Consider the following 13356-nt stretch of genomic DNA (forward strand, 5'->3'; position numbering starts at 1 on the left):
TATTAAAAAATGGAGACACAATTGAGGCAGGGAACTCCTCTGTCTTGTTTACCTAAGTAATGAAGAACAAGGTGTTTTACAGACATTCCAGAGCAGAGGCCTTTTCAGTGAGTCACTAGTGGATTTTCCACAACCGCTATTAAATTAGAAGCATAACAACAAACGGCTGAATTAATAAATGAGCTGCATGTTAAAGAGGGCTCAAATTAATATCTTCTAAATACTAAGTCTTTCTGGTTGGAGAAATACAGAACTAAATTCGCCAGGCACAAGGGTCCATTGCTATTTTCTCAAACGCTTTAGCCAAGTGACCTATTTGACATGATATCACCTTACGTTATAGTCCTCTTTTTCAAGTCCATGTTATAGATGGACACTGGTCCAAACAACTTCAAAATCTCTTAGCAAAAGTCAAAAAACTGTGTTAAAAGTGTCTGAAATATAGTTATTTTATCCGCACTATTTTCAAACAACCAATACTGGATATATGAAACAAAATGAAACATCTTCTCACTATCAGAATTGCTCCAGAGTGCCAGGATTCTGGTAAGTCAAAGATTTTTCTGATTAAATAAAAGATGTGTTTTCAAACACAATTCTCGTAGACAGTGAGATGATATTTCTTTCAGATATTCAGACATCTATTCAGAAATATCTTGTTAAGAATTTGGAATTCTCTCTGTGTCATTGGACAAGGCTATGCATACATTGAAAATATGTCATGGGGAAAACCCTGCTCAGTTTGCCCCAAATAGCTTTTTGCTTGGAACATTCTGTTTAGAGACAGCATTTTCTGTTTCCACAACAGAATCTTGTGATTCAGCTCTGATATTACTGATGATAGAAACTGTAGAATTCTTTAATCTGGACATTCTTTGCTGATAGCAATGAAGCTACAGAGGTGTTGATTTATCTGAGTAGCTGCTAAGTATCAGAGGTTCTTTGTTAAAAAGCTTTGAGTGTTGTCTGACTCAGACTGAAACCAAACTAAACCAAACCAAAGTCATCACAGGGGGTAACCTTACTTTTCAGTCATCCTTCTAGAGCAGGTGGTTAAATTCCAATGTAATGATCCTTATCTTGATAAATAAAGGGCAGACTTCCAGTGGTAAAATGTTGAACCTCTAGCTCTATGCTCGAACAGATCCACCTATTAGAATGGGCATTGCATCGAGGAGAATGCATAATCTATGCTGAAATTATTTACTGCTACTCAGCCTGAGTTAATGAAATTTTCAACAGCAGTATTGGAGAGGTCAGTCATGCATTCTTCTTAATAAAAGGCAATAATCCAACAGTTACAAATAAAACAGTGATTACAGCCCTTAGACTATAACATCCCGTCAAATGGTTAGTTGTGGGGGACAAGGAACGTCCTAATATATATTCACCTGCCTCCCACACCATAAAGATAAGAAATCCTCTAAAGAAGAACCAAAGTTTTCAGGAGTACTCCATTTTACATAAACTTCGATTTTAGCTCTGAAAAATGTACAGAGATGCAATAAGAGAGATGGTGTTTGCAAACTAGACAGTATACTATGATTTAGGCATTAAGAGCACAGGGCATTCAGATGAAACAGTGAAAACAAAGATAAGATAACAGTGTATGCTGTTCATAAAGGGCATTAGATTAATTCATTTGGGAGGATGATTGCCATGAGACCAAGGAGGAAAGATTTGATGGAATTACTTCTTTATCCTCCTCATATGAAAGATACTACAAGTTGTCCCAGGAACAGTCCCATACTCGAGCAGAGTTAATCAAACAACAGTCTTGTTAGTGGATGTGTTTATTTTTCACATGAAAAGGAGACATAGAAGAAAAGCTGATGTATGGGTTGAAACTTTTGCTTCACATGTTCATGTATTCCTCTCTCCATTTCTCTTGAATGACTGGTTCTAGTTGCATGAAATGATGTACATTCTAGTTGAGATTCCCTGCCAGATGAGCATGTTAAAAATGAGAGCTTCTTTGAGAAAGATATGGCTCAAGAAATTTTGCCTAGCTAGATATCTGGAGGTAGTTTCATAATTATCCAATTCTTGGTAAAAAAATCCCTCATAAATAGACATAACAAACAATCATAACAATATCTGAAGCCTCTATCAATAACAACTAATAATGTTAGTAGTGTGAAACTATTGAAATTAAGGAGGAAGCAAAGTGAGGTGGGGAAGGAAACTACAGCCCAAAGTTTGGAAAGGTGAAATACCTGTGAATTCAGGTGTCCTGGAGCTGATGATGTATATTGTCACAGAACGAAATAAAAAGTCCAGTAAACACAACATGACTCATATCCTGGTACTGAATTAAAAATACTTAGAAGTAAGTAGAATAAGCAAAAATATTTAATGAAACACCAGACCCTGCTTGCTGAGGTACCTTGAACTTGCTTTGTTTTGTCCTCTATTGGAATGAGTTTTCGCATTCCAAGGAGGAAATATTTATTGCCTACTGCAAAACTAAGATATTTAAAACCACTAGATATGAAAACTCCGTATCTCACTAGTCATCACAATTTAATGATAAATAAAGGAAGCATAACAGTCAAATTTATAGCAACACAGCAGCTGTTAAGCACCACATGGCAGTTCCTACATTGTCAAGCTAGAAATATACTTACTGAAGCACGTGTTATGAACGGTTGTGCTCTCTCCAGGTCTCTAGCTTATGCAGAAGATTGAGAAACATCAGAAGTGTGGATTAAGTTTAGTATATGGAGCCCACAGTTAAAATCCAAGTGTACAAGATTAAATGCCCATTGAAAAAAAATTTACCTATAAATACAGGGATTTGAGCAGCGTAAGTACTGACATCAAGGATGAGCTCTTGTGGCCAAAGGGAATATAAAAGTACTGAGTCAGGGTGCTGTGCTGTCCTCAGCCTGTTGTAGCTGGGCCACAAATATAGGTTAATTATCCCGCAGCCACTGTGGCTAATAGAAATGCACATTTTAGCTAAGTCAGCAGTCGTTGCCAGAGATGACAAAGGTTCCAGGATGGATTCTCATGGCCATTCACCAAATCAGGAGAACAATTTCACAAACATCTACGCTGTAATACGGAAGCTGAAATGAGATGGAGATGAAAAACTGCATTAAATACTAATGACTTTGACAATGCTTTTGAACTAGCATACTAGCAATATCATACTAGCAATAACAGACATTTAAAAGATGTTTTTTCTATTTGATTACCAGATGATTTTAAAAATATAGGTTATATTTTGAGTCCCTGGGCTTAATTGATGATTGTTATGGAGGATATTCAATTGTTCGAGATATCAAAGGTGATATTACTTTTCAGCAAAAGATAATACCTGCACATACTATTGCTGATAATTGTGGTGTTCTAAATCACCCATGAACAGAAGCCCATGAAGAACACTGATGTCCCTGTACATGTGAGTTACAGTGCAAGGTCCTGGATGGTTCCAATGCATATCATGTGAAAACTGGAAAGTGGAAAAAGGTGCTAGTCTGATATATAGGAGAGAGATTTTTCAGAGTGATGCAATCAGAGAGTTAGGGTCAACAGCTGCACAAGAGAGCCTTTGATGAATATTAAATAATTTCTCTTTAGAACAGTCCTTTGTCTGTTGTATTTCAATAAAAATATATTTTCTACATGTATGATCCTATATTTCTGTCATAGCACAGCTCACTACTGTAAGGAACCAACAAAGAGTTATGAGATACATATAAACTTTATTGACTAACGTGGTAGATGAGTCTTTTTATCTCCAATCTTTCATTTGCAATTATAGTATTTGAAATGGGATTGAGAACTACTTTTCAGACCAGTACACTGGAAAAAAATATATTAGAAAAAGAACAGATGATTTACAAACTTGTTTTTGTAGTCTGCTGACATAAAACAGAATAATTCCATCAATCTGTTTTTAATTCCACGGATTTATTTGCAGTAACTACTTTGGAGTCTTATCAGGACAATATCTTCCCCATCACTTACTGAGGATTTATTTTTCTGGAACAAAAGGACAGACAGTGCTTGTACACCCTGAACAAAGAGATCATAAGATTTTCAGGGCACATTAACCCTCAGTGTATTCCAGTGGTTGCTGCAGAATGTGGGTTTCCTCCTGTCTGCTGATGACTTTGCTATGTGCAGTTGTGGAGTGTGACAAGAATAAGAAGTGTATTTGTGGCTTTCCCATTAATTCAGTTTTCATTTTGGGTAGTAAGGAGTCAGCAAACTTCATCTTGTTTCTCGGCAGGGCCTACAGACGAAGGATGTCATCAGGCACTTTGGTACATTCTTCCTTTATTCTAGCCCACTGTTCTTCTAATGGATTGCTACACTGGTATTGGCAAAACTATTCAGGATGAACTGAAATGATTGAGAAAATCATTGTCACTGAACACCTTGGCCTTTTCCCCACATTGTCCTTGGGATGTGGAAACTATAGAACTTTTACCAAATCAGTCATAAATAAAATATTTGCCTTGAAATAATTCAGCCAGTTGAATGAAAATCATTCACCTTGCAAGAGGAGAGAGACAATTTGGCAGCTTAGCAGGGAGCAAGGCTAAAGTTATGGCCAGTTTTAGGTAAACTCAGCCTCATGGTGAAGAAGGCCAGGGTGGCTCAGGCCCCCATGAGCTGGCAGAACTTTCCAGAAGGTGCTGCAGTCACCAGGGAGGGTTGTGGGGTGACTGCAACCCTGAGCCAAACCACAGCTATTCAAATGGCTTCCCAGCTGGCCTGTGTGGAAGTCTGTGACCTACTTCTTGCAACATCCCAGTGCATAAACATACCTCCCTACCTGAGCTCTCATTTCCAGGAATAATTTCTTTTATCTTCATTTCCCCTTTCCTTTCCTCTCTCATGCTGGCCAGCCTGAGGAGCAGCCTGTGGTGTCTCCCATCCCCTGTCCTGTTCCTCCCCAGCGGGGCCAAACTCCATCTCAAACACACTGCAAGTAGAAAAGTCAGCTTTCTCGCCATTAAAGGTGAGAGGAATATGTTCCTATTACTCATCTAAATGCACTATGATGCTTATATTCATACACTTCTCTCCGCAGCACTTTCCCTCAGACAGTAAAAGCCTTTCTAAATTACCCAGCTTGCCGCAGCAGGGACTGGCAGGGTTTCTTTATGGGAGGTCACGGCACTTTCTTCTGGTACCCACAGAAATGAGAGACAGTCCTGCTCCTGTAATGGAGACAGAAAAACCTGGAGACGAGGGGGACAATGCCTGGGGCTGTGGCAAACCCCGTGTCCTGACAGGCACCTCCACCATAGTCGCTGAGCAGGGTGTTCCCAAGCAGAAAGGGAGCTCACTCACCCATTATTATTAAAATTTTGTCTGAGAAGGAGATCAGCAAATACAAATTTCTGTAATGACAGCTAATTGTCCTGTTTTTCATAGTAGAATCATTGCACTAGTTATGGGTAAATCTTGAAATAAAGCTTTATCAGCTATATTGTCTGCAGGCTTGATCGCGTCGTGTAACAAAACATGAACACCCAAGGGCCGTGAAAGCCATGCAACATAAAAACATAAATCCATGAGCACAAATTTTTCTTGTAAAGAACCGTGGCAAATGTACTAAACAAGAGAAGTAAATTTCCCATGGAGTCTTTATATGTTCTCTTTTATCTCTAGGGTTTTTTTCCTAATTAACTTCTGCCATTGAACATAGGCTCCATTCTCCAATCTCCTCTGAGGGTATCTCAAATCTTTTTAGAGGGTATTGCATTTTTGCTGAGACTTCTACTCCAGCTTGTGGCTTCCAAGTGTAATTTTTTCTCAGCAGTATCTGAAATTCCAACTGGAGCTGATTTCTGACTATACATTTTACCAGACAATCGACTTGAATAAATCAGCCATAAAAATTGCCTTGGAGGCCCCTCACAGCCCCAAAATCACCGTTACAGTTGGCCCTGCATTGTGCAGAATAACCCTCATAGGCATAAACGTGGCAGGGAAGGGAAGGGAAGGGAAGGGAAGGGAAGGGAAGGGAAGGGAAGGGAAGGGAAGGGAAGGGAAGGGAAGGGAAGGGAAGGGAAGGGAAGGGAAGGGAAGGGAAGGGAAGGGAAGGGAAGGGAAGGGAAGGGAAGGGAAGGGAAGGGAAGGGAAGGGAAGGGAAGGGAAGGGAAGGGAAGGGAGGGGAAGGGAAGGGAAGGTACTGGAGCACATGAGGGACAGGAGAGGACTGGTGGTGCTGCATCTCTGTGTGTGCACAACTGTGTTGTGTGCTTCTCAGTGCAGGGCACCAGATATGCTGTTCTAGGCTGTGTTAATGGAGGAGTATGGCTCTTCTGCATTTTCTGTGCATTTTGGGAACAGTCTTGTGTATACAAGGTTGCACAGCAGACATATGACGGGGGCCTGGAATGATGTTTTCTGCACAGACTTATGGGGGTACATCAGAAAAGACTGGGAGAAGCAGACGAAACAGCCATGATTACAGGTTTGAGAAGGCTGGTGTGGAGATGAGAGTCTGGGATTGGAGGAAATGCAGTGAGAACATACTCTGGCCTGACACAAGTAAATTGAAATATTTTGTGATCTGCTCTCCTTCCGGAGCTGCACATGCTGTTGTATCTCACCTGGCAGCCCTGAGGCAGGGTTGTACCTCTCCAGGAAATAAGCTGTGAGAATCCCTTCACGTGCTCTTCCCTATCTCACCACTAACCGATATCTCAAAATCTTGTCCCGTGCTCTGCGGTTAGTACTATAGCTCGCTGCAAGAACAACTCTTAATCTGCATAGGGTAGTTAAAAACTCAGTTTGCATGCTGAGTTGGCAGGGGGGGATGGAGCAGATATCTGACATTAGGCCATGTAAATCTTTTTCTCATTTTTACGCATTGCACAACTCATCAGCTGATTTTTGCGTAACAGCAGTTCTTAATTGGTTTCGAGTCCATAGAGAATGGGTGCTGTAATGCAGACTTCTGAGTGGCTCTCACTGCTTTTTCCTGTTTTGCAAGCAAAGAGGTTTTTGTTCCTAGAAGCACCACTGTTGCCAAGAATGGAAACCACAAAATATGCTGTTTACATCACAAATCCAGAGGGCACAGACAGCAAGTCTCTCTCTTGTCAGGGTAGAGAAGAAAAGAAGCTCAAGGCCCCACGTTACCTTAGTGGGGAGGTGACCGGCTGTCTGAGTCAGTGTGGGAAGACTCCACCACAAAGAACATGACACTAGCAGTGGTTTTGCTGCTGCCAGTAAGAACCTCTGAGTGCCACAGCACAGAGCGTTTCTTGGCCTTCCTTTGTTGTTAAACACTAAAGGTTTAACTGAAAAACACACCTCCCTTCTCCAAATAAACTTTACCCAGTTTGAGCATCACAGAGATTATTAACAGCAGAACTGACATTAGGAACTGACAGTAATCTGAACCAAGAACAAAGAAATCAATTTTATGGGAAAGAGGAAAAACATTGCCACACGCAAAGCACCAAAAGGCAGGAGGAACACCAGTGAGTGCTTCTAAATATTTCATCAGATTTGCAGCATTTTCTGTCGTGTTTAATGCACACAATCCTGCTGGGGAGAAAGCAGGTTTGTACAAATGCTTTGTTGTGGGTTCAGTCCTGCCATGGTGCTGAGCAGCAGCTTGCACGGTGCGGACGCTCGAAGCAGGACCACAGTATTCTTCAGAGCTGAGCCCAGTGCTTGGAATAAACCTCTGACCATGCTGACTGATTTCAAGTCAACTGTAATTTGTCGCTTCTTCATCCCTTGAATTAAAGCCAAAGGACCCAGCACCTTTAGATTCCTTAACCAGCAAAGCACATTTTAGCCCTTTAGCATTCCATGACATGTAAGTGGCATCCTCTGCTGTTTCTTTCCTCTTTTCTTCTTTATTTGAGATATTCAGAACTCAAGATGTCTCTGATCCTTAAAGCTCCTGTGAAAGCCTTCATAAGAATACAGGTTACCTTTGTTTTTCTTACCCAAAACATTTCTTTCCTTCCTTCCTTCCTTTTGTGTGTGTGTGTGTGTGTATCACTGACACTTAATCAGACTGCTAAATTTCAATAAGTTGCTAGTGTATAGCCTTCAACACTTTCATACTTTTAATCTACTATTTTGCATCTTACAGAAGCATCAGCATTCTGTGAAAGGAATGCAGTTATTTAATGTATATCACTAGCTGTTTTTCAAATGAGGTAGGAAGTATTCCTCTGTTGTTTTAAATACAGATTTGAGTAAATAAGTATTTCTCTATATCTCAGATGTATTAATCTCATAGAACTTCCATGGTTTCATCTCTACTAAATTTCAGAAGATTCTTCTGTATACCTTCAAAAGTTTTAGAGATCCTTGTAAGTGAAAATAAAACACCATTATTATAACTGTGAAGATAAATTAATGACAATATACTGTTTCATCCACTTATATATAACTGAAAATTAATATGAAACAAAAGCTTCAGATTAAAATAAAGTTTAAAAATTACTTACAGATCTTATACCCATCTAGGTCATTACCCGACAACTGTAGCTACTCTGTATTGTTTGCTACAGCTTTATTTTGTCTTTGCTGTTTAAATAATAAGTTTGCTTTTAGAAAGAAAGAAGGAATAAGTGCAGTTGGAGTAAGTGTAATTGGTTTTGGGAAAACAGACTACAATAAATAGGGAAGTGGTATGTGCAATCTTTCGAGAAAATATAAGTTAATAATCTAAAAGTATAGGACAGAGTAACCTCTAAGAGAAGCAAATAAAGTACATAAAGGGTGTAAAGGCAAAGTCTTCTGAAGCAATAAAAAGGTCAAAAGAAGATAGCATTATACTTGAAGATACCTGAGAATAAAAAGGTATTGAATAAAAAGTGGAAACAGTATTAAGTATGAATATAAAGTTACATCAGTAACATGTGGGCACGAAACAAGAACGATTAAGACATGAAATCACTTTTGGTTTTTAAGAGTTACATAAGCAAGAAGTGTAGACCATATAGTTAAATTAAAAATTAAAGGAAACTTGGCTCTATTGCTTAGCAGGTGAAGGAGCCAGGTGAGGAAGTGGGTCTTCAATGTATAAACATCATCAAGTCGGAGTTTAGTCCCAGGTCTAATCAACTGCATCAGTCTGCTCTTTCTGATTAGAGTCTTCTCTGGAATGAATCTCTGGGTCTTACCACAATTTGATCATTAATACTTGTAGCAGTACGTTCTTTGAGATCTAAAGCTAGCCTCATGAGTAACCAAGGTGAGGGTTAGATTTTTAGATGACACTTGCAGGTGTTACAATCGGGATGAAAATAAGCATTTAGTGCATTTTTCCCAGGTTCTGTGTCCTTTCTTCAGTTTCATGTAGATTCATAGGATACTAGGCTGTAAGAGCCCAAGTGGCACTAGGTCAGTACATCAAACACCTGAATTGCTCCCCGGTGTTTAGACACCACAGTATTTGTCTGCACTCTCATGCTGAGCTCCACCTCACTCTGCCCCAGCCCTGACAGCAAGGAGGAGGCACAGGGGATGTGGGACGGGACAGGATGGTGACAGGCTGTGAGGTGACCACAGCCCCAGGTGAGATGCTGTTCCCACACAGACAGGGGTGACAGCAGGTTCTCCATGTTGGCCATGTTCCCCATAGTCTTGAGTTGTGGGATTTGTTCATCCCACTGTTTTCGAACAAGGCTGAAGAACAACGGAACCTTCTCCTGGGCAGCCAAGGACTGGGCATTCCATCAGCCCTGGAACCCATGGTGATGTGGTGGCCATGTCACAGCAGGCAGAATGTTGGTGGTGGCCATATCACAGAGCTGGTGACATAGGTGCCCAGGACAGGTAGAGAAAGGGAAGTGGGGTGAGCCGGCCCAGACTGGAGGGGAGCAGGCAGATGAGCGAGGGCTGAGGCGAGAGCACAGGGAGAAGGGCAGGGAGGGGATGGCAGGGCTGCTGGGCCCAAGCAGGGCTTGTCCCTGGCGTGACAGATGGCGGTTGCTCCTCCTTTCTTTTCCAGAGCCAGAGCCTCACACGGAGAAGGACCAAACCACAGTGAACTCCTGTCCTCAGCCACACAGATTCACTGCCTTCTACAGGATGCTGACACTGAGTTAAGGCATCAAGAGTCTGGCAGAGCCCTGAGTAGGGGTTGCCCATGGTGAGCCAGGGTGGCTGGTCCCTTTGTTTTTTATCTTTCCTTTCACAGCCATGGGCCCAGACAGGTACAGAACCAGACCATGGTGCACACCCATAATCAGCCACACAGCCTTGAAGATTTGCTGTCTTCTGCAATGACTCTAAGTTAAGGCATCAAATTTTGGCAGAACCCTGGGCAGGATTTGCCTACGGTGAGCGAGAGTGGCTGCTCCTTTGTTTGTTATCCTGCCTTTTGCAGCTGCAGACCCAGACAGGGACAGGACCAGACCATGGCGCACTCCTGTTCTCAACAGAGGCTTAGAGACATGCTGTCTTCTACAAGGGCGCTGGATCTAAGTTAAGGAACCAAGAGTCCAGAAGAGCCCTGGGCAGGGGTTGCCCATGGTGAGCCAGGGTGGCTGCTCCTTGTTTTTTTCTCCTGCCTTTTACAGCCACAGGCCCAGACAGTCCCGTGACCAGACCATGGTGCACTCCCATCCCCTTCCTGCATGGCTGCTCATCCAGAGATTTCTGCAGCTTTCCACAAAGCCATTGACCTAAGTGATACAGGATATCAACAATTAACTAATTAACACTTAAAGAACTAACACTTAAAGAGCTAACAGAGAGCTAACCCTTTAACCCACATCGCTATTGCCTAGCCTTGCTTAGCTTTGTGTAACTTATTGTACGAGAAACAGGAGTTCGCTGACGCCTTGCAAAGATAAAAATCCTTGGGTGCATCCTTGGTGCATCCTTGGGTGAACTAGATAACAGAATCTTGGGCACAGGACAGGAGATACGCCAGTTTTAACCAACTCAGCAGTCTGAGTCCTAACCAACTCATCACACTGGACCGAAGGTGACCGTGTACAGAGAAGAGGACCCGGGTTCACGATCACTGTGCAGTTGCAACCAGGAGGAGCCAGAGGTGGAGACTGTGGAAATGGTCTCCCAGAATTCATTGTAATAAGAGCCTTCTCGGGGACAGGTTATGAATATGTATAGGCGTTCCTAAAACTTTCATGAATATGTAACACTTTACTGCATTTAACCAAGCTTACAGCTACTGTAAATTTACACGTGTATTAGGTGAAATTATTCCCTGTGTGTCCAGTGCCGTGCAAATACATACCTTCTTTACAATCTCAAGAGTTGTAAGGTCATTCCCATGCCTCATAAGGAAAAGGCAGCACACACAGCCCCAGGCTGCACCGTGCCAGGTCCCACAGGCAGCTGGAGGCTCCTCACAGCCCTGGACAAGGGAGCTCAGCACCACCTGCCCTCTCTGTCTGAAACCAACCTTGAAATAAAATGTTCTGATTCATGAGCCACTGGCTGGTTCTTCTGGTTAATGTGGTCTTTGCGGGAAACATTGTCGTCCTTTTTCTTATTGTCATGGAATCGCAGAATGGTTTGGTAAGTGACCTTAAAGATCATCCTGTTTCAACCTCCCTGCCATGGGCAGGGACACCTTCAAATAGATCAGGTTGCCTATCCTTGAACAACTCTAGAAATGGGGCATCCACAACTGCTCTGGGCAGCCTGTTTCATGGTCTCGCCACCTTCATAGTAAAAAATTTCTTCCTAATATTTAACATTAATCAACCCTTTTTCAGTTTAAAACCATTACCACTCATCCTATCACTACATGTCCTTGTAAAAAGCGTCTCCCCATTTTTTTCGTAGATCACCTTTAGGTACTGGCAAGCTGCTCTATGGTCTCCCTGCAGCTTTTTCTTGCCCAGGCTGAACAACCCCAAATGTCTCAGCCTGTCCTCACAGCAGAGCTGTTCCAGCCCTCTAATCATCTTTGTGGCCTCCTCTGGACTCGCTCCAACAGGTCCATGTCCTCCTTATGCTAGAAGCCCCAGAGCTGAATGCAGAACTCCGGCGGGGTCTCTCCAGAGCAGAGTCATCAATGTGTGAACATCATCAGGTGGGAGCACAGAGCTTTCCCACTGAGACTATGAATTTCATGTAGCAGCCTACCTCCTGGGTCTGGCTTTATTCAACATTTTCACCAAAAGCTGGATGGAGAAATGGGGAGTATGACAGGACGTGTTTTCACATATACTGATAGATATCCCGGATTGCTTCTCTGTCAATGAACTAGATGATATTTTTCTGGTTTGTTTGTTGCTTTTTCTTTTTATTTATTTTTAATGTTTTTTTTTTTTTTTTTCCTTTTTTTTGCTATTAAAGGTACAGAAGGCAATATATAGTAAATACTCGAGGTGTTGCAGGATTTGGCAAACTGATGAGAACATTTGTGTTTAAGCTTCTACATTTGGTAGTGTATAATAACCAAGCAAAAACGAGTGGGCTATAGCAGCATGAATGTTGTTGCAGCTACTCCTGGAAAATGCTTTCTGTTTTTCTGTGATAGAACCTAAAACATAGCTGGTACAATTTTAATTAATAAGAATGCAAACATGAGGAAGGCACTATACAATCTCTGGCCAATACACGGCATCACACAACTAATGAGAAAAGCAGACATCGAACAAGTTTTAATTTTACCAGTGACTGTATGGTTCAAACACCAGTTACTCTTGGTCAGGCTCACAAAATACGTGCATTCATATGAGACAGAATGAGCTAGATACACAGTATAGAGCTGTTGAAGCGAAAGCATGTCTGTAGTAGGTGCCCCACATTAGTGACAATACTGGGTTACTGGAAGGCTGACCATGTGCCTCTGGACACTGCTCCCAGCACAGATCGGAAGCCAAAGTTGGCGTTACAGGCAAAGGAGAGACCTGCTGTGTCCTCCTGCCATGAGGACTTCTGTTTGACTTGTGAGCAACTGCTGCTCCACCTCCTGTGTATTACACATGGTGAAAATTCCCTTATTTTGCAATTTATGAATATTCCAAAAAGCATTTTGAGGGGGGTCTTATGAAATATTGTAGAGATAGATTTTGATTTATTTGATTTCTTACATCTTTACCAGGCCACACCATCTCTAAAATCACAAGCTGTCACTTCACTCAGGAACAGGCGGTTACTTATTGTGCCAGAATAAACTAATGACTACATGAAATAATTGCTCTCAGGAACTCCCAGCCACAGTGAAATAAAGCCATTTTGGATCCAGGGCTTTTGCATTGTAAAAAGAGCTATTTGCTTCTGTTTTCTGGCATGCTGAGTAGTACCTGCAAGTCAGCTCTATTTAACGATGATTTCAGCATTCTCTCAGTGTGCTATGGAAGTCGCTGGTGCTTAGTTTGCTTTTTTAGTTATATAGATCCTACATCATAGCTAATATACCAGCAAGAAATAGTG

At 41.8% G+C, this 13356-nt stretch overlaps 1 long non-coding RNA gene across 1 annotated transcript; it reads left to right on the plus strand.

The window, feature by feature from the left end:
* The first annotated feature begins 420 nt into the window (after positions 1–420).
* LOC110358087 (uncharacterized) lies at positions 421–10079 on the plus strand. Its single transcript, XR_010469280.1, has 3 exons — positions 421–546; positions 4863–4975; positions 9950–10079. It is a non-coding gene; the product is annotated as an uncharacterized LOC110358087 (long non-coding RNA).
* The last annotated feature ends 3277 nt before the right edge of the window (positions 10080–13356 follow it).

This window comes from Columba livia, chromosome 1, assembly GCF_036013475.1.
Source record: "Columba livia isolate bColLiv1 breed racing homer chromosome 1, bColLiv1.pat.W.v2, whole genome shotgun sequence".
Lineage (NCBI taxonomy): Eukaryota > Metazoa > Chordata > Aves > Columbiformes > Columbidae > Columba > Columba livia.